Below are 27,595 nucleotides of genomic sequence, written 5' to 3'. Positions count from 1 at the left end.
CACACGGAGATTGTGAACCTCCACATGCCATGGCATGGGATTAGCTGTGTCCCAGTGTAAGTGAACAGCCAGACGCAACACAGGAGTGACATACATCAACACATCAGCAGAAGTAGGATGTCGATTTCAGAGACTGGTAGCGGAACACTAGAGCCACAGGTCACATGACATGACACTAGGACAGCCCACACACCTTAAGGTGTACATGTAATGACTCACTACACATTCATTGAGAGGATGCAGACATGTCCTTGTGATGCTACTCCGTGTCCCATGCATACATACGCACCTCACATCCGATACCACATGTGGCTTGGTGTGCGTAACAGTGTGCCACGTCCATCTACACACAGACACATGTTGGTTGCTGCAACAGCTGATGCTTTTGAGGGAGCACCAACATCAAGCTAATGGGAACACCCCACACATACAAGACATAGACACATCGTGCACCGTGGGTAGTCACATGTCTGGTGTGGTAACCCCTGTAGCGGGCATCAGGGGACACTTGCGTGTGTTGTTGACTGTGCCATGCCAGTGACGCTCATCCCAAGTGTGCAGTACGACATGCACACTTGTCAAAGGAGTTAAGGGCATGCCTGGCACACATTGCACCGTCACACATGACATCTGTACACATCTCATCATACATCTGGTGCCTTCTCGACTCAGGAGTAATGTGCCACATCACAGCTTTTCACACCTGTGCCCCACACATGTAGTACTGCCCAGACAATGCCTTGATGTCCATCCATGGACAAGTATGTCAGCCCTATTCCTTCCTGTGTGCTGCCTGTCACCACTGTGATGTGTGAAAGGCACCGTACATTCGCTCAGAGGGCCTGTGTACGTTCCCTATCACTATGGGAGTGCTGCCGTATGTGTACCCATAGTGATAGTGAGCGTACAGGCGTGTGTATGGTCCGTATCACTATGGGTGTGCTCGCGTATGCATACCCATAGTGATAGTGAGCGTACAGGCGTGTGTACGGTCCGTATCACTATGGGTCTGCTCGCGTATGCGTACCCATAGTGATAGTGAGCATACAGGCGTGTGTACGGTCCGTATCACTATGGGAGTGCTGCCGTATGTGTACCCATAGTGATAGTGAGCGTACGCACGCGTGTACGGTCCGTACCACAATGGGTACGCATACGCGAGAACACCCATAGTGATAGTGAGCGTACAGGCGTGTGTACGGTCCGTATCACTATGGGTGTGCTCGCGTATGCATACCCATAGTGATAATGAGCGTACAGGCGTGTGTACGGTCCGTATCACTATGGGTGTGCTCGCGTATGTGTACCCATAGTGATAGTGAGTGTACAGGCGTGTGTATGGTCCGTACCACTATGGGTGTTCTCGCGTATGCGTACCCATAGTGTTACAGACCGTACACACGCCTGTACGCTCACTATCACTATGGGTACGCATACGCGAGCACACCCATAGTGATACGGACCGTACACACGCCTGTACGCTCACTATCACTATGGGAACGCATACGCGAGCACACCCATAGTGATACGGGCCGTTGCTATGCATTTGGGGTGCCCTAGGGCCCCGGTACGCACCGTACATGTGTGTGAAACTCGAAATTACATAGGGGACACATGAGGGACAAGTATAAAGGCCTACATGCATGCTGGTTGTCATGGAGACCAAGTTTAAAGTTTGAAATTTTTCAGCAGGTGCACAGCAGAAGTCAGTTTGAATAAATCTACTTTGTTGCAATGTGGTTCTGGAGTTGACATCATGCTCAAGAAAAAAACACAATCAGAACACACTGACTGTGCTAGGTTTGAAGGGATTGGAGGAAACATAGGATGCACATGTGAGTGACCAATCACTCTGTACTCCTGTGCATGAAACAGGCCAGCAAGGCAGATATAAGGCAGCCAGGTCCCATGAGGGAGCACTTGGCTGCACATCTTTGGATTCTACGACCCAGCTGCTGCTACTGATTCCCTGGAACCATGTCAAGGTCTGTGGAGAGGTCACAGCCTTTCACCCTGGAGGAGAACCTGGCATTGCTGGATGTGATCCTCCCACAGTACCCCCTGCTGTATGGGCGACCAGGGTATCAGGTGAGTGCAGAGTCTACTAGCACAGACTGTGTCCCTTGTTTGTGACTGTGACTTCTGACATTGTGTCCAGGTGTGACACACATGCTATGTACTGTAGGGGGTGGTTGGTGCGGGCAAAGCCTACATGTCAAAACCTGATATCTCCTTGCTAGGTCTGGCCAGTGTGTGATGTTTGTCTGGACATACACTCAAGGTGCATTGAGCCAGGCATGGTGGGCATGTTTTCAGTATTACCTATGCAGCATGTGCCTCAAGTTCATGGATATGGTCCCTGCTCATCCCTATTTTCGGCAATGCTGTGTGGTGCAGATGCAGTGCTGGATTGTCCCCAGGGCCTGGCTCCTCTGTCAAACTCCATTTCATGTCATTTGCTATTGTGTCATGCTCTCCATGGTTTTTCAGTGGCATGGTGGGTCAACCAACTGTGTGTTGCATGCCCTACATCTGTACCTTGTTTTGTAGCTGTTACTGATCTTTCTTTTCAGGCTATGCACTGTAACCTATGTAGATTGGACTCATGTGACATATGTGTACAGGTGTATGATTAATTGCTGTTTCTTCACCTTGCCCACAGCATCGTCGGGGGACACGGAGGGAGACATGAGCACAGACGGAGCAGAGGGACCGAGCACCAGTGCCAGCGTTGACATCGTGGCTGGCACATTGAGTGGAACTGAGGCGGAGGAGAGTGAGGCCGGGGACCTGTCCACTGGCACGACAGAATATGAAGCTGACGGGTCCGAGGATGATCTCTCCGAGTGGGCGGAGGCTGCACCAGCAGCTGACAGCGGCACAACATCTCACCCCGCCCCCTCTATTGCCATCAGCCGCCTTCCACTTGCTCGTGTCCCTTCCCAGCATGCCCGGTCACCACATGTCTCCTTCCTGCCAGGCACCGCACCCCCTGCCCCTGTCTCCACTGCTGCCGCCAATGCCGAGTCTGTGGACATCCAGCGGCAGTTGCAGGTTGGACAGGCTGCGATGCTTAATGTCCTCCATGGCCACAGCCAAGTGCTGAACAACATGGAGGCATACTTGGAGGGCATTTTCTCATCGCAGGCTGACCAACGCAACTTGCTGAGGTCCATTGACTTGACACTGACTGCAGCAGTGGGTCTCCTGCAGCGCTACATCCAACCCCCTACCCCTGACCCATCCACACTTCCCACTCCCATGCCTGTCCCACGTACACCCAGACGTCAGCATGCACCCACCACAACAGACACAGGCACCACACCAGCAGGGAAGGTCATACGCACACCTCCTGGCACGCACACACAGGGTGAAATAGGCACACCCACTGGGTCTGGGGGCAAACGTAAGCCACGCAGCCAGAGTGGGAGTCCGCATTCCACCAAATCCACTCCCTCCAAATCCCCTCCCCTCAGCTCTCCTGGCCACATATCCAGAAAAGACTCCTTCCCTGACCCCCACTGTGACACCACCCCGCAAGCGGTCAAGGGAGTCCCCGGTCAGGGCGGTTGAGTCCCCCCCACTGTCCACACCCTCCCCCAGTGGCGCTGCGACCCATCCCTCCGCCCCCCCTCCTTGGGGCCTGTGGTTCCTTCGGGTGCAGGGGAGTCGCTGGAGGACCTTGCTAAGGTGTGCAGCGACATCCTGGCCTCCGCCTTTGGCCCTGCCCCACCCCCTGTGGTGGAGTCCTCCATCCCTGCACCCACGACGCCTACCCTTCGCCCTCATGTCCCTGCGGTGCCTGGTACTTCCCCCCCACATGATGCTCTCCCCGCTCTGGAAGACAAAGGAGTCTGACTGTGCAGGCAAGCTAGGGGACACACGTCCCACTGTGTCCCCCACCTGGATTTAAACTTTGGATTGCCCTATGGGCATTGTACATTTTGAACTTTCAAGGGACAAACTGATTTTTGGATGCTGAATAAAGCAATTTCTTTTTCCTTAGTACACTACTGTCTGTCTGGTACTGCTGTTGGTGGACCTGCCCCATTATTTTGGGTGGTGATAATGTGTTGGGTGTGTGGGAATTGTAGTCTTGTGCTGGTCATAGGGTGGATCCTGGTATCTGTGTGCCATCAGAAGCTGTTGGCTACATAACTTTGTTCATGTAAGCAGTTACTGCATGGTGACATTGTGCCAAGGTGTGTTCCTTCCTCTGTGTAACCTGACATCTTCCCTGCAGGGTCTTTCCAATATGTGGTCTACATTGGCTGGGTGTGTGACGGACTCGTTAGACTTGGGCCATGCATGCTGAGCGATGTCTCCACCTGCATCATTCGTGGCGTCCTTGGTGGTATGTAGACTGTTGTGATGACTTCATGTGTACATGTTTTCTTTTTGGCGCTATGCATGTGTATACTCCCAGCCTCGCACACATGTGGTACATGTACTGCAGGATCTTTGTGCACCTGACTGACATTTGTGGGCATTGGATCTGTGGGTACTCCACCCTTTTCTTTGCAGGGGCACTGCTGGGAGTGTTGGGCACCCACCCCTCCTGTGTCTGGGCACTGCTGGGAGGACTCTGCACACACCCCTCTTGTGACTGGGCACTGCTGTGAGTGTTAGGCACCCACCCCTCCTGTGTCTGGGCACTGCTGGGAGGACTCTGCACACACCCCTCTTGTGACTGGGCACTGCTGGGAGGACTCTGCACACACCCCTCCTGTGTCTGGGCACTGCTGGGAGGACTCTGCACCCAACCCTCCTATTTCACGATATGTACGCTTAGAACATACACGGGTGTGGGTTCGCTCCATGCATACAAGGTGGGGGTACGGTCCGTACATACACTGTTGGCATGGGGGGTACGCTCCATGCATATGCGGGTGAGGGTACGGGTCGTACATACACTGTTGGGGTGGGGGGTACGCTCCATACGTACGCGGGTGAGGGTACGGGTCGTACTTACACTGTTGGGGTGGGGGGTACGCTCCATACGTACGCGGGTGAGGGTACGGGTCGTACTTACACTGTTGGGGTGGGGGGTACGCTCCATACATACACGGGTGAGGGTACGGGTCGTACTTACACTGTTGGGGTGGGGGTACGCTCCATACGTACGCGGGTGAGGGTACGGGTCGTACTTACACTGTTGGGGTGGGGGGTACGCTCCATATGTACGTGGGTGAGGGTACGGGTCGTACTTACACTGTTGGGATGGGGGGTACGCTCCATACGTACGCGGGTGAGGGTACGGGTCGTACATACACGGTTGGGGTGGGGGTACGCTCCATGCATACGCGGGTGAGGGTACGGGTCGTACTTACACTGTTGGGGTGGGGGGTACGCTCCATACGTACGTGGGTGAGGGTACGGGTCATACTTATACTGTTGGGGTGGGGGTTACGCTCCATACGTACGTGGGTGAGGGTACCGGTCGTACATACACTGTTGGGGTGGGGGGTACGCTCCATACGTACGCGGGTGAGGGTACGGGTCGTACTTACACTGTTGGGGTGGGCGGTACGCTCCATACGTACGCGGGTGAGGGTACGGGTCGTACTTACACTGTTGGGGTGGGGGGTACGCTCCATACGTACGCGGGTGAGGGTACCGGTCGTACTTACACTGTTGGGGTGGGGGGTATGCTCCATGCATACGGGGGTGGGGGTACGGTCCGTACATATCCGTACCCACGCTATGGAATGCTTGTGCCGGCCGTACCCAGGCCTTTGCCACGTGGGTACAGCCGTCCTGCCATTGTTGGGGTGATGTAGGTGTGGGCAGGGTACGACTTGTACCCACGCTCTTAAGGCATGGGTACGGGACGTACCTGTATTGTTGTGTTGCCAGTTCGCATCGTCAAGCACTTCCGTTGTGGCGGACGCTGGCTTTGCTGGACACGCCCCCACCCCCTCGTAGTGACCAGTGCCTGGGGGTCAGGTATGTCCAGGGCATGTGTGCTGTGTGACTTTGGTGGGGGTTTTGTGGCCTGCCCCTGGTCCTGCCCCCCCCTTTCCCCCCTCCCTTTGTTGTTCTGACCTTCTGTGGCGTCTGCGTCGTAACCTGTAGAGGAGGTCGACTGCTATGAGGGCCGGGATGACACGTAGGTTCGGGTCCATGTCTGTCCGTCGCGTGCAGGTACTCCTTGTTCGCGTCGTCCTGATTTCCTAGCAGTTTTTGGCTGCCGGAAAATATTGTCCGTGCGGGATGACGTCGGTGCGAATCGTAATGCCTGGTTCGTGAATGGCAGGCTGCGTGCGTCCCGACGTCACGTCGGCGCTTTCCCGGATCACATTTGTATGTTTATTTTCGTCGGTCGGGGTTTTGTACGATTCGTACGGAAATTGTATTTCCGTGCGAATCGTACTTCCATGTTTGGATATTTTTACGACCGGGTACGCGTCGGACGGAGAATAGGCTCCGTCCGACGGTTCGTACCCGGTTTTTACAGGATCGTGATCGGCACCTGAATAGCTTTTGGTTGAATTAGTAAATTTTTTATATGTAGTGTGTGGCAGTTACATTAATTTGTTAGAAAGGGGAGTGGGAATAGTAATTTATTTATGTTCAGTGTCCAACACCTACTCTAATTGATTATAGACTGGAGTGGGAATAGTAAATTATTTATGGTCACTGTTCAGCATGTAATATAATTTATTATAGACTAGAGTGGGAATAGTAAATTATTTATGGTCACTGTCCAGCACCTACTCTAATTTATTGTAGACTGGAGTGGGAATAGTAAATTATTTATGGTCAGTGTCCAGCACCTACTCTAATTTATGATAGACTGGAGTGGGAATAGTAAATAATTTATGGTCACTGTCCAGCACCTACTCTAATTTATTATAGACTGGAGTGGGAATAGTAAATAATTTATGGTCAGTGTCCAGCACCTACTCTAATTTATGATAGACTGGAGTGGGAATAGTAAATAATTTATGGTCACTGTCCAGCACCTACTCTAATTTATTATAGACTGGAGTGGGAATAGTAAATAATTTATGGTCACTGTCCAGCACCTACTCTAATTTATTATAGACTGGAGTGGGAATAGTAAATAATTTATGGTCACTGTCCAGCACCTACTCTAATTTGTTATATATTGGAGTGGGAATAGTAAATTATTTATGGTCACTGTCCAGCACCTACTCTAATTTATTATTGACTGGAGTGGGAATAGTAAATAATTTATGGTCACTGTCCAGCACCTACTCTAATTTGTTATAGAGTGGAGTGGGAATAGTAAATTATTTATGGTCAGTGTCCAGCACCTACTCTAATTTATTATAGACTGGAGTGGGAATCGTAAATTATTTATGGTCACTGTCCAGCACCTACTCTAATTTATTATAGACTGGAGTGGGAATAGTAAATAATTTTTGGTCACTGTCCAGCACCTACTCTAATTTGTTATAGACTGGAGTGGGAATAGTAAATTATTTATGGTCACTGTCCAGCACCTACTCTAATTTATTATAGACTGGAGTGGGAATAGTAAATTATTTATGGTCAGTGTCCAGCACCTACTCTAATTTATTATAGACTGGAGTGGGAATAGTAAATTATTTATGGTCACTGTCCAGCACCTACTCTAATTTATTATAGACTGGAGTGGGAATAGTAAATTATTTATGGTCAGGGTGGAGTACCCACAGATCCAATGCCCACAAATGTCAGTCAGGTGCACAAAGATCCTGCAGTACATGTACCACATGTGTGCGAGGCTGGGAGTATACACATGCATAGCGCCAAAAAGAAAACTCTCACAGCAGTGCCCAGTCACAAGAGGGGTGTGTGCAGAGTCCTCCCAGCAGTGCCCAGACACAGGAGGGGTGGGTGCCTAACACTCACAGCAGTGCCCAGTCACAAGAGGGGTGTGTGCAGAGTCCTCCCAGCAGTGCCCAGACACAGGAGGGGTGTGTGCAGAGTCCTCCCAGCAGTGCCCAGACACAGGAGGGGTGTGTGCAGAGTCCTCCCAGCAGTGGCCAGACGCAGGAGGGGTGGGTGTAGAGTCCTCCCAGCAGTGCCCAGACGCAGGAGGGGTGTGTGCAGAGTCCTCCCAGCAGTGCCCAGACACAGGAGGGGTGTGTGCAGAGTCCTCCCAGCAGTGCCCAGACACAGGAGGGGTGGGTGCCTATCACTCCCAGCAGTGCCCAGACGCAGGAGGGGTGTGTGCAGAGTCCTCCCAGCAGTGCCCAGACACAGGAGGGGTGGGTGCCTAACACAGCAGTGGCAAGACACAGGAGGGGTGGGTGCCTAACACTCACAGCAGTGCCCAGACACAGGAGGGGTGGGTGTAGAGTCCTCCCAGCAGTGCCCAGATGCAGGAGGGTGTGTGCAGAGTCCTCCCAGCAGTGCCCAGACACAGGAGGGGTATGTGCAGAGTCCTCCCAGCAGTGCCCAGACACAGGAGGGGTGGGTGCCTAACACTCACAGCAGTGCCCAGACACAGGAGGGGTGGGTGTAGAGTCCTCCCAGCAGTGCCCAGACACAGGAGGGGTGTGTGCAGAGTCCTCCCAGCAGTGCCCAGACGCAGGAGGGGTGGGTGTAGAGTCCTCCCAGCAGTGCCCAGTCGCAGGAGGGGTGTGTGCAGAGTCCTCCCAGCAGTGCCCAGACACAGGAGGGGTGGGTGTAGAGTCCTCCCAGCAGTGCCCAGACACAGGAGGGGTGGGTGCCTATCACTCCCAGCAGTGCCCAGACGTAGGAGGGGTGTGTGCAGAGTCCTCCCAGCAGTGCCCAGACACAGGAGGGGTGGGTGCCTAACACTCACAGCAGTGGCCAGACACAGGAGGGGTGGGTGCCTAACACTCACAGCAGTGCCCAGACACAGGAGGGGTGGGTGTAGAGTCCTCCCAGCAGTGCCCAGACACAGGAGGGGTATGTGCAGAGTCCTCCCAGCAGTGCCCAGATGCAGGAGGGGTGTGTGCAGAGTCCTCCCAGCAGTGCCCAGACACAGGAGGGGTGTGTGCAGAGTCCTCCCAGCAGTGCCCAGACACAGGAGGGGTGGGTGCCTAACACTCACAGCAGTGCCCAGACACAGGAGGGGTGGGTGTAGAGTCCTCCCAGCAGTGCCCAGACGCAGGAGGGGTGTGTGCAGAGTCCTCCCAGCAGTGCCCAGACACAGGAGGGGTGGGTGTAGAGTCCTCCCAGCAGTGCCCAGACACAGGAGGGGTGGGTGCCCAACACTCCCAGCAGTGCCCCTGCAAAGAAAAGGGTGGAGTACCCACAGATCCAATGCCCACAAATGTCAGTCAGGTGCACAAAGATCCTGCAGTACATGTACCACATGTGTGCGAGGCTGGGAGTATACACATGCATAGCGCCAAAAAGAAAACATGTACACATGAAGTCATGACAACAGTCTACATACACAAGTACAGTGACCACCAAGGACGCCACGAATGATGCAGGTGGAGACATCGCTCAGCATGCATGGCCCAAGTGTAACGAGTCCGTCACAGACCCAGCCAATGTAGACACAGCTCAGCACCACATATTGGAAAGACCCTGCAGGGAAGATGTCAGGTTACACAGAGGAAGGGACACACCTTGGGACGATGTCACCATGCAGTAACTGCTTACATGAACAAAGTTATGTAGCCAACAGCTTCTGATGGCACACAGATACCAGGATCCACCCTATGACCAGCACAAGACTACAATTCCCACACACCCAACACATTATCACCACCCAAAATAATGGGGCAGGTCGACCAACAGCAGTACCAGACAGACAGTAGTGTACTAAGGAAAAATAAATTGCTTTATTCAGCATCCAAAAATCAGTTTTCAAAATGTACAATGCCCATAGGGCAATCCAAAGTTCGAATCCAGGTGGGGGACACAGTGGGACGCGTGTCCCCTAGCTTGCCTGCACAGTCAGACTCCATCGTCTTCCAGAGCGGGGAGGGCATCATGTGGGGGGAAGGACCAGGCACCGCAGGGACATGAGGGCGAAGGGTAGGCGTCGTGGGTGCAGGGATGGAGGACTCCACCACAGGGGGTGGAGAGGGCCAAAGGCGGAGGCCAGGATGTCGCTGCACACCTTAGCAAGGTCCTCCAGAGACTCCCCTGCACCTGAAGGAACCACAGGCCCCAAGGAGGGGGGGGCGGAGGGATGGGTCGCAGCGCCACTGGGGGAGGGTGTGGACAGGGGGGGACTCAACCACCCTGACCGGGGACTCCCTTGACCGCTTGCGGGGTGGTGTCACAGTGGGGCTCAGGGACAGAGCGGCCATGAAGGAGTCTTTGCCGGATATGTGGCCAGGAGAGCTGAGGGGAGGGGATTTGGAGGGAGTGGATTGGGTGGAATGCGGACTCCCACTCTGGCTGCGTGGCTTACGTTTGCCCCCCGACCCAGTGGGTGTGCCTACTTCACCCTGTGTGTGCGTGCCAGGAGGTGTGCGTATGACCTTCCCTGCTGGTGTGGTGCCTGTGTCTGTTGTGGTGGGTGCATGCTGACGTCTGGGTGTACGTGGGACAGGCATGGGAGTGGGAAATGTGGATGGGTCAGGGGTAGGGGGTGGGACGTAGCACTGCAGGAGACCCACTGCTGCAGTCAGTGTCGAGTCAATTGACCTCAGCAAGTTGCGTTGGTCAGCCTGCGATGAGAAAATGCCCTCCAAGTATGCCTCCATGTTGTTCAGCACTTGGCTGTGGCCATGGAGGACATTAAGCATCACAGCCTGACCAACCAGCAACTGCTGCTGGATGTCCACAGACTCGGCATTGGTGGCAGCAGTGGAGACAGGGGCAGGGGGTGCGGTGCCTGGCAGGAAGGAGACATGTGGTGACAGGGCACGCTGGGAAGGGACACGAGCAAGTGGGAAGCGGCTGATGGCAATGGAGGGGGCGGGGTGAGATGTTGTGCCGCTGTCAGCTGCTGGTGCAGCCTCCGCCCACTCGGAGAGATCATCCTCGGACCCGTCAGCTTCATATTCTGTCGTGCCAGTGGACAGGTCCTCGGCCTCACTCTCCTCCGCCTCAGTTCCACTCAATGTGCCAGCCACGATGTCAACGCTGGCACTGGTGCTCGGTCCCTCCGCTTCGTCTGTGCTCATGTCTCCCTCCGTGTCCCCCGACGATGCTGTGGACAAGGTGAAGAGACAGCAATTAATCATACACCTCTATACATATGTCACATGAGTCCAATCTACATAGGTTACAGTGCATAGCCTAAAAAGAAAGATCAGTAACATCTACGAAACAAGGTACAGCTGTAGGGCATGCAACACACAGTTGGTTGACCCACCATGCCACTGAAAAACCATGGTGAGCATGACACAATAGCAAATGACATGAAATGGAGTTTGACAGAGGAGCCAGGCCCTGGGGACAATCCAGCACTGCATCTGCACCACACAGCGTTGCCGAAAATAGGGATGAGCAGGGACCATATCTATGAACTTGAGGCACATGCTGCATAGGTAATACTGAAAACATGCCCACCATGACTGGCTCACTGCACCTTGAGTGTATGTCCAGACAAACATCACACACTGGCCAGACCTAGCAAGGAGACATCAGGTTTTGACATGTAGGCTTTGCCCGCACCAACCACCCCCTACATGAGACAATTTGTTGAGACACAGGAAGCACTTACATCTCTTAGTCTGGGTGAAATACACAGGGGCTGCATAAATGCAAGATTGGACACCAAATACCCAAGGTGCGCCTGTCCAAATAATCATGTACAAATGGTCATCATCAGATGATTGTAACAAGACACACAGGCACTGGAAAATCAGGTCAGGCTGTACAGTGGACACTTGTACTACATATTACGTCAATATACATGGTGCCAGGGGACAATGGCACAGAGCACAACCTATGCTGTAGACACTGAGAGTGTCCACATTTTGTGATGACACACATGGCACCTATGAAAATATGCCCCAGGGGACAGTAGTGGCCACACAACTCCATGGTCCTGAATGGGAATGACTGCAACACACGCCACCATCCCTGCACTATGCGTATCTCACACTCATGCACATCATGTCACAGGCCACAACATAGGACATGCGTGCTGTAAGGCATGACACTTGAGAGATTAACTCCCATGTCTGGACTCAGCATCAGTGCCAACTGACATGGAACCCACAAGCACTGAACTGGACAGGGCACAGGCAAGGTCCCAAAACCTGTTACACACCACCCCCACACATGATGCTACAGGCATAGTTCACGTGGAGAAAGTGCCAGCCTACATAACCTTGTGAAGGAGTGACTACACACAGACCAGGGAACACATTGCAAGGAGGGGAAGGGAGGCAGGAGAGCACCGCTATACTGTGGGTAACAGGATCTGCACAGCACCTTTAAACCCTGGCAGTGTATCCATGCAACTGTGCACTTACAAATGCTGGTGACACACAACAAACACACAGGTACCTACCCCCTTCCTGCTGCTGCTTCTCCTGTAAGCGCCTGTCCAAGTCTGGAAATACCACCGCCAGCACACGCTTGTGGATTTGGGTCAGACGGCGGCGCCCGCGGTTCTTATGGGTCTCAGGTGAGTCCCCCAGCAGGACCCGTGCGATCCTCCGCGTCCAGCACTGGATATCTTGCCAGCGTTTCCTCACCTGGGCCAGGCGCCGCTTGCGACCCTCCGTCCTCCTCACGGCACTGACGATGTTAATCCATATCTGCTTCTTGGCAGAGGCGCCTACCTGTGAGGATGAACAAGTGACACTACATCAATACACCTGGCACATGTCACAGAGACACATATTAGAACCAATTTGCTGTTTACAACAAGGCATAGTATGCATCCAACGCATTGCACCTTTGTCATAGGGACATGATCCTCTGGGGAAGGGCAAAAGCAGTACGTGCCATTGAAAGTACACAGGTGGAATGAGGGCAACGACAGAATCAATGATCCAGGCTCACACAGTGCATCACAAGCTACACCAGGATAATGTGCAGCACCTCTAAGCAGTCACATGCCACAGGCCACTGACGCTACCTCAGCAGAGTACACAGACACACACAGGCACAGGACATTCACCTGCCAATGCCAAATGCAGCGACAAACCTCACTCTGCACATGTGCCACTAGACGGGGGGGCTCACAGGTGTGGGGCTGGCTCTGCACGTCAGACACACAGCACTGCTCCCTGCTCATATCACATGGGCAGGGTATATCCATCCCTCACGCAGCCCGGGTGCCACACTCCACATATGCACCCACCCACATGACAGGGGACTTACACACACACCGATGTCCAGGGTACGAACACATCATGTGGACACTCTCAGCACAGGTACACAGAACTAACACACATCTGTGGGTACAGTCACCTGTCACACTGGGCTGACCACATAATCACATGAGGACTGTAGAGGCTACATTCCCAGGAGGACAAGACAGGCAGAATGTGGCATGCACCATGCAGTGATTGTCACAGTAAACACAATGCAAGTGAGGACGGCAGACATGCACCACAGCATGCTCTGGCTGGGAGACATCAGGCATTCCCCCCCGGGACCCCCCCTACAGTACATAGCATGTGTGTCACACCTGGACACAATGGCAGAAGTCACAGTCACAAACAAGGGACACAGTCTGTGCTAGTAGACTCTGCACTCCCCTGATACCCTGGTCGCCCATACAGCAGGGGGTACTGTGGGAGGATCACATCCAGCAATGCCAGGTTCTCCTCCAGGGTGAAAGGCTGTGACCTCTCCACAGACCTTGACATGGTTCCAGGGAATCAGTAGCAGCAGCTGGGTCGTAGAATCCAAAGATGTGCAGGCAAGTGCTCCCTCATGGGACCTGGCTGCCTTATATCTGCCTTGCTGGCCTGTTTCATGCACAGGAGTACAGAGTGATTGGTCACTCACATTTGCATTCTATGTTTCCTCCAATCCCTTCAAACCTAGCACAGTCATTGGGTTCTGATGGTGTTTTCTTCTTGAGCATGATGTCAACTCCAGAACCACATTGCAACAAAGTAGATTTATTCAAACTGACTTCTGCTGTGCACCTGCTGAAAAAATTCAAACTTTAAACGTGGTCTCCATGACAACCAGCATGCATGTAGGCCTTAATACTTGTCCCTCATGTGTCCCCTATGTAATTTGGAGTTTCACACACATGTACAGTGCGTACCAGGGCCCTAGGGCACCCCAAAAGCATAGCAACGGCCCGTACAGGCGTGTGTATGGTCCGTATCACTATGGGTGTGCTCGCGTATGCGTACCCATAGTGATAGTGAGCGTACAGGCGTGTGTACGGTCCGTACCACTATGGGTATGCATACGCGAGCACACCCATAGTGATAAGGACCGTACACACGCCTGTACGCTCATTATCACTATGGGTGTGCTCGCGTATGCGTACCCATAGTGGTACGGACCGTACACACGCCTGTACGCTCACTATCACTATGGGTACGCATACGCGAGCACACCCATAGTGATACAGACCCTACACACGCCTGTACGCTCACTATCACTATGGGTGTGCTCGCGTATGCGTACCCATAGTGGTACGGACCGTACACACGCCTGTACGCTCACTATCACTATGGGTGTGCTCGCGTATGCGTACCCATAGTGGTACGGACCGTACACACACCTGTACGCTCACTATCACTATGGGTACGCATACGCGAGCACATCCATAGTGATACGGACCGTACACATGCCTGTACGCTCACTATCACTATGGGTGTGCTCGCGTATGCGTACCCATAGTGATACGGACTGTACACACGCCTGTACGCTCACTATCACTATGGGTACGCATACGCGAGCACACCCATAGTGGTACGGACCGTACACGCGTGCGCGCGTGCGTACGCTCACTATCACTATGGGTGTTCTCGCGTATGCGTACCCATAGTGGTACGGACCGTTCACACGCCTTTACGCTCACTATCACTATGGGTACGCATACGCGAGCACACCCATAGTGATACGGACCGTACACACGCCTGTACGCTCACTATCACTATGGGTGTGCTCGCGTATGCGTACCCATAGTGGTACGGACCGTACACACGCCTGTATGCTCACTATCACTATGGGTACGCATACGCGAGCACACCCATAGTGGTACGGACCGTAAACGCGTGCGTACGCTCACTATCACTATGGGTACACATACGGCAGCACTCCCATAGTGATAGGGAACGTACACAGGCCCTCTGAGCGAATGTACGGTGCCTTTCATACATCACAGTGGTGACAGGCAACACACAGGAAGGAATATGGCTGACATACTTGTCCATGGATGGACATCAAGGCATTTTCTGGGCAGTACTACATGTGTGGGGCACAGGTGTGAAAGGCTGTGATGTGGCACATTACTCCTGAGTCGAGAAGGCACCAGATGTATGATGAGATGTGTACAGATGTCATGTGTGACGGTGCAATGTGTGCCAGGCATGCCCTTAACTCCTTTGACATGTGTGCATGTCGTACTGCACACTTGGGATGAGCGTCACTGGCATGGCACAGTCAACAACACACGCAAGTGTCCCCTGATGCCCGCTACAGGGGTTACCACACCAGACATGTCACTACCCACGGTGCACGATGTGTCTATGTCATGTATGTGTGGGGTGTTCCCATTAGCTTGATGTTGGTGCTCCCTCAAAAGCATCAGCTGTTGCAGCAACCAACATGTGTCTGTGTGTGGATGGACATGGCACACTGTTACGCACACCAGGCCACATGTGGTATCGGATGTGAGGTGCGCATGTATGCATGGGACACGGAGTAGCGTCACAAGGACATGTCTGCATCCTCTCAATGAATGTGTGGTGAGCCATTACATGTACACCTTATTGGCAAGGTGTGTGGGCTGTCCTAGTGTCATGTCATGTGACCTGTGGCTCTAGTGTTCCGCTACCAGTCTCTGAAATCGACATCCTACTTCTGCTGATGTGTTGATGTATGTCACTCCTGTGTTGCGTCTGGCTGTTCACTTACACTGGGACACAGCTAATCCCATGCCATGGCATGTGGAGGTTCACAATCTCCGTGTGTAGCTGGGTCTTGGTAGGAGTGTCACCTGGCAGCCATACGTGTCCAGGGCATATGGCACATACCTGACTCCATATGTCGCATATGTGTATTGACAGATTAACATGTGCTCAGTACAAATCAATTGTTGTTGTAGTGCACTCACTCTTCCTTGTCACTTCCAAATTACTGCAGAGCGCCGCCTCTTCCCCGACCAATTCCGGACTTGGCTGACATGCGGGAGAATGACTGTATCCGGTGCTACCGCTTCCCCCAACCATTGATTGAGGAGTTGACGGCGAGGCTGGCACCACACCTGCAACCGCTGCACAGGTGTCCTACAGCACTGACACCCAAGCTGAAGGTAATGGCAGCCCTACATTTTCTTGCCACGGGTACCTTTCAATATACCATAGCTCATGTTGGTGGCATGTCCCAGAGCATGTTCAGCCGTGTGCTGCATGATTTCTTAGAGGCCATGTTGCTTCACCTGGATGAGTTCATCCATTTCCCAACTCCTGAAATGTTGACTGGGGTCAAGCATGGATTCTATGCCCTGGAAGGGATGCCCCATGTCATTGGGTCCATAGATGGGACACATGTGGCTTTGGTACCACCACAGGCACAGGAGGTAGCGTACAGGAATCGAAAGCACTACCACTCCATCAATGCCCTTGTGGTGTGTCTGTCCAACATGGTGATTTCACATGTCTGTGCTCGTTTTCCAGGATCAGCACACGATGCCTACATCATGAGGCATAGCAGGGTGCCTGAAATGATGACGCAGCTGCGCAACGAACGAGCATGTGTTGTTGGTGGGTACACTCTGTCTGTCCTGTATTTTGCGTAGACTTCCAGCACGACCGCTTCTCCTGTCCTACTTATGTCCATGTGGTTTCCATGTAGGGGACGCTGGCTATCCCAACATGCCATGGCTGATCACACCTCTCCGCAACCCCATCACGCCGGCCCAGCTCCGCTACAACACCGCCCATGGCCAGACAAGGCGAGTGATAGAGAGGACATTTGGCCTCCTGAAGAGCCGATTCAGATGCCTCCACAAGACCGGCGGCGCCCTCCCATATGCCCCGGCTAAGGTCTGCAAAATCTTCATGGTCTGCTGCATGCTGCACAACATGGCAGTTGAGAAAGCTGTGCCACTCATCCTGGATCAAGATGATCAGGACCATCCACCCGTGGAGGACGAAGGGCTTGGCAATGGGGCTAGTGATGTGGAGGATGTTGTTCCGCAAGAGGACATCCGGAGTCGGCTCATACGCGACTTCTTTGCTTAGTGGTGAGTACCAGTGTCTGTGTGTGCACGCATTGGTCCCCGTGTGGCATGTGTTGCGATGTGTGTGTCCATCTGCATGTATGGCACGTGAGTCAGAGGTGTTTGTGGATGTGTCACTGGAGTGATGGTGCCAGTGATGAGTGTATTTCCCCAGTCATAATTGTGACCTAGCATGTTGTCATCCTTACATGTGTCGAGTACATGCACATGCAAGTGGCTGTGCTTGTTGTGGCTGACTTCTTGTGTGTCTCTCATCCCCAGGTACTTGCGCATGCCGTCTGCCGGTTGCATGGTTGTGGCACTGCTATTCCTCATGGACACGTCATCGTGTGCTGACTCAGCGTTACACGCACGGACAAGTTTGGAAGTCTCCTTAGGGTAAGGGATGCATCAGGGGTGTATTGGGTGTGACAGTTGTTTACGATGTGTGCACACTGCCCCTGTCGATGTTTGGTTCCTCTGCAGACATGTCGCATCACCATGGGACACGACATGCAGCTGGGTACACCTGAATAGATGGTCAGACTTGTTGACAGTCATCTGTGATGGGATTGTGGATTGTGATGATGGCATCAATGTGTGTTACACTGCCCTCGGACACATACGGTTTGCATTGGCTTGACATGGTGTGGGACTTCCACATCAGAGGATCAATGGTGTATGGCAGCCTCTCCGTGAGCAGCAGGGGGTGTTTAGCTGTTACCCGACACTTGTGTGCCAGTTCCATGGCTATCACGCATTTGTGCTGCAGAAGGGGGGTTCCAGTGTTGGACCCACACGTTACTCCACATGACCTGTTCATGTGTACTCCGAGTTGCCTCTGCATTCCCGAATACATGAATAATAAAGGTGTCCCTATGCCTCCAAGGTGCCTCTTCTCAGTCAATGCTGGTGTGTTGCCACGGTGCATCCGGCATGTCTGGCATGGATTTCCGTGATAGTGGCTATGTGTCTATGTGTAGAGTAGCAAGATGCTAGCTGTTTGTGTGGGATTACACTGTGTATTGTGCATGATGTCCATGACTGTGTGGGTATTGTGACATGTGCCATCCCCATGCATCCAACGTTGGCCGGGCCACCATTCTCTGCATCCACCTGACTCAAGCTTGCAGGACATGGTTCTGCCACCTGTCCACACATACCTGGGTGCCCCCCCGGACACTCCACATGATCCCTGACCTCTGCGCATGGCTGTCGCTGTACTCAATATGTCTGTCGGCACGGTTGTGCGGCCACCCCCTCAGCTGGTTGGGCCCATCACGGGTGTGTATGGTGCTCCATGTCTGTCTTGCCTAATACAATGTGACCCATGTGTGTCCCGTGCCAGACTCAGGCCCCAGGATGTGGATGGTTGAAGTCAAATGAGAACTCAGGCATGGTTAGACTTTACAAGACACATGTAAGGTAATAATGCTAAATGTAGGCATCTACTCTTCATGGTGTAACTCTTTATTTTGGTTGGGGTACGTGGGGGGGGTATGACATGAGGGGCTTTCCGGGTGTGTGGAATCCAAAGTTCACTAGGGGAGTTGGTGTCCTTGCCATTGGAAATCCTCAGAGTCCATGCCACAGTCTTTGTCAACATTGGTCAGACAGTGACCAGCAAGTCAATGTGGCAGAGAATGTCTTTTGCTGCTGTGCTGCTGTTGGTCCAGTGGGCCAGGTGCCAGGCCAGGTGTCCTGGGAGATGGTGCTGTTGCGCTGACCCTCACGGTCTTTTCCGTGGACGACCCGCCCTCCTGCGGGGACCCTCAGAAGCAGGCCGTGACGATGTTTGGGATGCTCCGTCGGATGTCTCCTCCTCCTCCTCATCCCTCCCTGTGGGTGGTGATGTTCTACGCCTGGTGGCACAGGGAGGGTTGCCCATGTTGTCAGCTATCCGACGGAGTGTACTGTGAATTCCCGTGAACACCGTCACAAGCTCAGCCTGTCTGTCCTCCATCCGCCCTTGGTGTCGCAGTAGACAGGCATGTTGCTCCACATGTTGCTGGGCCTGCTGGGTCTTGATCTCCTCGAGGATGGACACAACCTGGGCCATGCCCGTGGTGTCCTGCCGGTATGTGTCCAGGATGTTTCGGACATGGGAATATACCGGTTCCGCAGCCAACTGGTCAGGCTCGCGCCTCCGCCGTCCTCCACTCCCACCACCCCTGCCCACTTGCACCTGGCCTGCCCTTGTGGGCACATCGGGTCTCCGGGACCCCTGAGGGGTGGCATTGGCGTTGTCGCCTGCCTCCTCCTGGGTGCCCGGTACACCGTGTCCCTCCTGGCCAGCCTGGCTGCATTGTGGTGGTGGGGCAGGGATCCTGGGTGTCTCCTGGGATGTGGCAGGAGTGGGGGTGGTGGTTGGCCCAGTTGTACCTGACGCAGGTGCTGCAGGTGGTTGGACACCAGAGGGGCCAGGTTGGTCGGGGTCGGGTTCGTCCACAGAGTGGTGAGAGTCATCGCTGCCGGTGGGTCCGTCATCCCGCCGAGCCGGGTCCTGTGAGTCATCCCCCTCAGTGTTGGGGGGTGATCCACGACGTTGACCTGTGTGTGAGAGAGACAATGTTATTTTTGTTCCATGCAACATCCATGTTTCATTCGTTTCTACGTTGGCACATTTCCTCTGGGAATTTGGATATGTCTTGCATTCCACTCAGAGTGCACTTGTGCATGGGTATGTCCCTTGGCCACAGCTTTTGCGACTTTACCTATGTGTGGCACAGTCTTACTTGCTGCGTCAATTGTGACTGCAGTCAGCAGTGGAGTGAGCAGGTGTGGCGAGCCATGCATTGGCGCCTTCCGTGTTGCACTGTACGTGGGCACATGGAGTTGTTCCACACACTTAGATAATGCAGGTAGCTGGCGTTGTGCTCGTGCACTGGTTGAGACATGGCCCTGTGTTTTGCCATGGAGAAGAGGGGGGGTTCAGGCACTGGCCTCCCTTGTCTACATGCACGCAGTCCACCTGCTGTTTAGCAGACATTCCCACACCCCCCAGGGCTGAATTGGTCTCCCTGTGTGTCCCTTTCTCACTCCCTCTCTGTCCCCCTCTCCCTCCCTCTGTGTGTCAGCCTCCTCCCTCTGTCCGTCTCCCTGTGTCTCCCTCCCTCTCTCTCCCCTTCTCCCTCCCTCTGTGTGTCACCCTCTGTCACCTCAGTCCAGCTTCCTAGGCACACACTTTTAGCAGATCTTTGAATGGCCCTTGGCTTGTTGATGTGAGTTTGTTTCTGACCTCCAGGCACCCATTGGGTGTAGTGTGTGTGTGTGCGCAGCTGCTGTGGTGGTGTGTGCTGCCACTCTTTCACAGTGTTGGCTGTTCATTAGCTGCTGTCATGTGCAAAAAGTGCCTTCAACCCCATGTCTTAATGCAAGGCGTCCGCCATTTGCTGGCAAGTCTTTCCTGTGTGGGGACACACTGTTTGTCTGGCTGTGACCTAGGCCATATGGGCAGAGGGCATTGTTGTCTGCTTCTGAGTTGCACTATGTGATTTTTGGGGCCCACACTCCCGCCATCCGGCTTACCGTGTCTTGTGTTGGTGTTTTCTGTGGCCTGTGACTTTGCATTGTCCAGCTGGGTGCATGGGGCATGGTGGCGCTAGTGGCATGTGCGTGTTCATGGGGTGTGGTTGAGTCATGCGAGAGCTTGGGGTGGTTGCGTGACTGATTGTGAGTTTGGTTGTGGATGACGTTCCCTCCATGTGAGGTGAGTTGTTTGTGTACTCACCCGGGTCTCGGAGTCCTTCTAATCCATCCACTGCCACCACCGGCAGTATGGCCATCACCCTCTCCTCCCAGGGATGGTATTGTACGGGTCTGGGGGCGGCCCTCCTCCTGTGATGTTGGCCTGGTTGTGGTCGTCGGTCATTTTGGCTCGGACCCTCCTCCGCAGATCGTACCACCTGGCTTGGCATTCATGCCTGGTCCTTCTGGTGGACGCAACAGCATTGACAGCATCGACAATCCTCTGCCACATGGCTGTTTTTTCGGAAATGCTGGTCTGTCTGACCAATGTTCCAAAGAGGTGTGGCTCGACTCTGAGGATTTAGTTGACAAGGACCTCCAACTCTTGGCTAGTGAACTTTGGATTCTTGTTAGTGGGCATGGTGAGGGGTGTGGGTGTGGATGGTTGTGGGGGGTGTGGGTGTGGATGGTTGTGGGTGTGTGGGTGTGGTTGTGCAGGTGTGTGTGAATGTGATGAGGGGGTGTTTGTGAAGGTGTGTGTGTGGTTCCATGATGGAATATCGTTAACATAAATATCGTCAGAAATAAATATCGTCACTAAAATATCGCTTACATTAATATCGTCATCCTATACTTAAACAAGAATTCACACAAATATCGATTTTTTTTTATCGACAACCCTAATATCGTTCACACTAATATCTACAACATAAATATCGACTACAACATTATCGACTTTATTTTAAATATCATTACCTTAGACATTTATATCGACTATACTAACATCGACGACCTATCTGCTTATAGAAATATACAAAAAATATCGTCTTTTTATTACCAACTCGATATGCACGATTCTTTTATTTTACTCACTTGTTTTTACTATTTTACTTTACAAAACTATTCACACATATAATTATTTAGTTTTCCTAATACTTATTGATATAAAAATATATAATATATGTTAAAAAAAATTACATTTACTGATACTATCATACACTCCGATGGCCTAAATGTGAAACACATTTCATTATTTTCTACATATAAACTATTTACATATAAAACAAAAAAGCACATATAAAACTTTTTACAAAGTACTTTAACAAACAAATAGTGATGCAACAAACTCTTACGAAAATAACGGTTTTCTAATTCGAAATTACGTTCTCGACCAATGATTTTGAAATTTCACTAATTGAACCAATCAAAACCTACCATTAATTAACTCACTAATATAAAAACAATTACACACTTAACGTAATTTACCATTTTTGGCACAAACTTGGAGAAAAACGGTTACCTTGCTGAGAGAAGAGAATACAAACCTACGACTACAACTACAAAACGTCATACTACACTTCAAGTAAGTAAAATCCCATTGCTGTTTTCATTCAAATTTAGCAAAAAGTAGATAAACTCCCTAATTTAAAAACTGTTCTTCTTTATAGTGAAAACAAAACATGTTGAACTTATCAACAACGACCAAAAAATTAGATGTAAAAACATTTATAAACTACCTTATCCATGTCTACTTAGATAGCTGATAAAAATTATTTAAACTTGCTAAGTAAATGTACTATTTACTTCATATGTTAACAACTACTATCATCCAAATACTATAAGTAACACAATGATTATTTTTTACACAGACTCTACAAAATGATTTACCTATCTACAACTACACTACCAACATCTTCTACTACATCAAGTAAGTATAGTCACTGTATGTATAACAATTCTGAAAGTAAAATCAAACACCTATAACACTAAATCATGTCTTTCAATTATTCTTTAACACTACTACAGAACTTAAAAATAAGAAAATTCAGAAAGAGAAATAAGAATAAAAGAATTACCAGTGAAGCCACATAGTAAGTATATGTTCACGCTTTTTCCTGCTCTTATACGCATCTCTGTAAATCGTCTTCAATGTTCTTAAAAATACATATATATATTTTCCACAGATCTACCTTAGACATGGCAACTGGAGCTACTTTCATTACTTCGCAAAAAGGGAAACTAATGCTGAACTACATGGGTTACACCTACACCCAAGAAAGAGTAAAAGCGAATAAGACCCATTGGAAATGTAGCAAATATTACTCAAGTGCATGCTATGGTAGAGCAACAACTGTTGATAACAATGTGGTAAATGTACGTGAGCATAACCACCCACCAAATGTAACAGAAGTGGAAGTTAGAGAAGCACTGGAAACATTGAAAGATTCTAGTAAAGGATCACAAGAAACAAGCACTAGTATTTTGAAAAATGTTTTAAGCAAAGTGCCAGAACATGTGACAGGACAGCTACCTTCTATTCCCAACTTAAAAAGATTAATTTCAAAAACTAAACGTGCTTCAGATCCAACTCCACCAACGCCAGAAAGTTTTAAGGATATAAAAATATATCCTGAATATACCATTACACATAATGAGGATAAATTCCTAATGTATGACAACCAGAGTCATGACAAACGAGTTTTACTTTTTGCTACTAATAGTAATTTGCAAAAACTTAAATCATGTGAAACATGGATGATGGACGGGACTTTTAAAGTTTGTCCCAAACCTTTCTATCAACTTTACACCATCCATGGGGAATACCAAGATACAAATATCCCTCTAATTTATACTCTGCTGCCAAACAAAACAAATACTACCTACGTTGAACTTTTAACAAAGATCAAAGAATTAACAGATAATTACTATACTCAAAGAATTATAATTGACTTTGAAATAGCCATGATTCAAGCTATCCTTAAGATATATCCCCATACCTCAATACAAGGTTGTTATTATCACTACAACCAAAGTATATGGAGGCACTTACAAAAATCTACCTTAAGCATTGAATATTGTACAAACAGTCACTTTGCTTATCAAATAAAAAAGTTGATTGCATTGGCATATGTACCAACAACAGAAGTAGCTAACTACTACAATTTATTAATTGACAGCCCTTTCTACCGCACCAATGAGAAAATACTAACTCCCTTCTTGGACTATTTTGAAGATACCTGGGTTGGAAGATTACATCGTTCAGGCCACCGTAGACAACCTAAATTTCCAATTCCATGGTGGAATGTGTATGCTAGTACAATAGCACAGAAAGCTAAAACTAACAACGCAGTTGAAGGATGGCATAATGCCTTCCAAGCCACTTTAGGAAGAAGTCAACCAACACTTCACAAACTAATCCAAAGCATTAAAAAAGAACAAAGCTACCAAGAACTCAGAATAGAGCAATCCCTTTCTAAAATTGGCCCTAAACTAAGTGAACAAACATTAAATATGTACGAATATCTCCAGCAAAAAACTAGACTGTACCCAAGTATAGAAGGTCTAGCATACTTAGACCTAATAGCTAAATCCATCCTTTAAATATAAATTTACCATGTTTAGTAATAATTTACTTTTTATTCTTAAAAAACAAATGAATATTGTAAAATATACATTAATATGTTCAATAGAATTAAATATTAATTGTTTATTGTATATTAAAAAATGTTTTTCATTGTTAAATATTTTTCTCAGATGTTAAAAAATGTAAATTTATGTTATGTACATATCGTGATAAAATCAATGTCATAAAAAATATGTAATATATTAAATTTTTATAAAAAATATAAAAATTTAATATACTAATGTATGCATAATTGAAACTGTATTTATGTACAAAACTGCAATATAATTTGTTAACAAAAATTATATTAAATGTTTTATAAAATGTTCAAAATCTTTGCAGTAACAATTTAAACTATGAATAAAAAAAAGATCTAAAAATTGTTATTTCTTAATTTAGAAACTTGTCATATGTATGTAAAAATGTTATAAAAATGTTTTTAATTTATATTGTTGAAATGAATATTACAACATGACATATATTATTCTTATTAAAAATAGTAAATAGATAATGCTGGATAATAAACCATAATAATTAACTATTCTAACTCCAATCCTACGTAAGTCAGGGTAAATGGTGGATAGTAAACCATTATAATTAACTATTCTAACTCCAAACAAAACATAAGTCAAGGAAAGTGCTGGATTGTAAACCATAATAATTTACTAATCTAACTCCAATCCAACATAAGTCAGGGAAAGTGCTGGATTGTAAACCATAATAATTTACTATTCTAACTCCAATCCAACATAAGTCAGGGAAAATGCTGGATAGTAAACCATAATAAATTACTATTCTAACTCCAAACATAACATAACTCAGGGAAAGTGCTGGATAGTAAACCATAATAAATTACTATTCTAACTCCAATCCAACATAAGTCAGGGAAAGTGCTGGATAGTAAACCATAATAAATTACTATTCTAACTCCAAACATAACATAAGTCAGGGAGAGTGCTGGATAGTAAACCATAATAAATTACTATTCTAACTCCAATCCAACATAAGTCAGGGAAAGTGCTGGATTGTAAACCATAATAATTTACTATTCTAACTCCAATCCAACATAAATCAGGGAAAGTGCTGGATTGTAAACCATAATAATTTACTATTCAATGTCCAATCCAACATAAGTCAGGGAAAGTGCTGGATAGTAAACCATAATAAATTACTATTCTAACTCCAAACATAACATAAGTCAGGGAAAGTGCTGGATAGTAAACCATAATAAATTACTATTCTAACTCCAAACATAACATAACTCAGGGAAAGTGCTGGATAGTAAACCATAATAAATTACTATTCAAACTCCAATCCAACATAAGTCAGAGAGAGTGCTGGATAGTAAACCATAATAAATTACTATTCAAACTCCAATCCAACATAAGTCAGGGAAAGTGCTGGATAGTAAACCATAATAAATTACTATTCTAACTCCAAACATAACATAAGTCAGGGAAAGTGCTGGATAGTAAACCATAAAAAATTACTATTCTAACTCCAAACATAACATAACTCAGGGAGAGTGCTGGATAGTAAACCATAATAAATTACTATTCTAACTCCAAACATAACATAAGTCAGGGAGAGTGCTGGATAGTAAACCATAATAAATTACTATTCTAATTCCAATCCAACATAAGTCAGGGAAAGTGCTGGATAGTAAACCATAACAAATTACTATTCTAACTCCAATCCAACATAAGTCAGGAAATGTGCAGGTTAGTAAACAATATAAATTTTTCTATCTAAATTATTTTTTATACCCTATTACCCTATAATACCAAAATAACGCTTCTTCAATATTAATTTAATATTTTTTATTAATATTAAAAAATAAATTTCATGTAAAATTTAAAATTTCGAAGTTAAATTTAGATTTCATGATAAATTTCTAATTTATTAATATTTTCTACACTTTTAAAACACGACATTTTTAAATTACTACCCACCCTAATCCCCTATAATACCAAAAACCCGCTCCTAAAATTTTTTTTTTGAAGTTTAAAATTTAATTACAAATTTAATTTGGTGAACAATTCGAAATTTCTAATTAAAATTTCGATTTCTTAATTATTTTCTAATATTTTTATATTTTAGAAATTTTGTAAAAACCAAATTTTAAATTACTACCCACCCTTATCCCCTATAATACCAATAACCCGCTCCTAAAATTTTTTGGGGGAATTTTAAAATTTAATTACAAATTTGATTTCGTGAACAAATCGAAATTTCTAATTAAAATTTCGATTTCTTAATTATTTTCTAATATTTTTATATTTTAGAAATTTTGTAAAAACCAAATTTTAAATTACTACCTACCCTTATCCCCTATAATACCAATAACCCGCTACTAAAATTTTAACAATTCTTTTGTAGAAAATATTTTTTAACACATATTATTACTAGTAGGAGTTTTGTAAGTTTTTTAAAAACATAATACATATTTTTTTATAAATTTTATAACAACTTATATTTTTCTGTCGATATTATATGAAACGACATTTTGATCAACGATATTCTGTTCATCGATATTTTTTCTTGACGATCTTTTTGTCATTCTCAAGAAACGATATTTTTTACAAAGATATTTTCTATTACGATATTTTTCACAGTCGATATTCTTACCACGATATTAATGCTAGTCGATATTTTCCCGTCGATATTCTATCTTTATACCGTGTGTGTGAAGGTGTGCAAGTGTAAGGTGTAGTAAAGGTTCAAGTATGGTGCTGTAGGTTGTCTGTGGGGTCTGGCAGCAGTGAGTCTGTTGCAAAGGCTCATGGTTTGTGTGTGTGGGCCCTTTTTATTGGTCCATTGGTGGGTGTGGCTGTGTTTGAACTTTGGGTGGGTGTGTTATAAGGAGTGGTTGTGTTTTGGGCCTCTGTTTGGGATTTTGGCAGTTGCAGGTCAGTGAATGTGTTGTATTTGTGCTTGTTGGACATGTTTTGTGGCTTTGTGACATTCGAATAGTGTATTCTTGTGTTGTTGTGCTTTGTCCTGGTTGTGTACGTGTGTTTTTAGCGTATGTACGGTGTGTACTTCGGCAATTTTGTTGTACAGTGCTGTCCTTGTGTCTGGCTTGGTACGACTCGTACATGCGCGATGTTGGGTGAAGGTGCTGGTGTTGGGGCCTGGGGTGCGCTCCGTACTTAGAATGTTGGGGTGGGGGTACACTCCATACATACGCAGGGGAGGGTACTGGTCGTACATCCACGGTTGGGGTGGGGGTTCGGGTCGTACATACA

The sequence above is a fragment of the Triturus cristatus genome, chromosome 6 (assembly GCF_964204655.1).
Source record: "Triturus cristatus chromosome 6, aTriCri1.1, whole genome shotgun sequence".
NCBI lineage: Eukaryota > Metazoa > Chordata > Amphibia > Caudata > Salamandridae > Triturus > Triturus cristatus.
The sequence above is the reverse complement of the archived record's forward strand: the minus strand, read 5'-3'. Positions refer to the sequence as shown.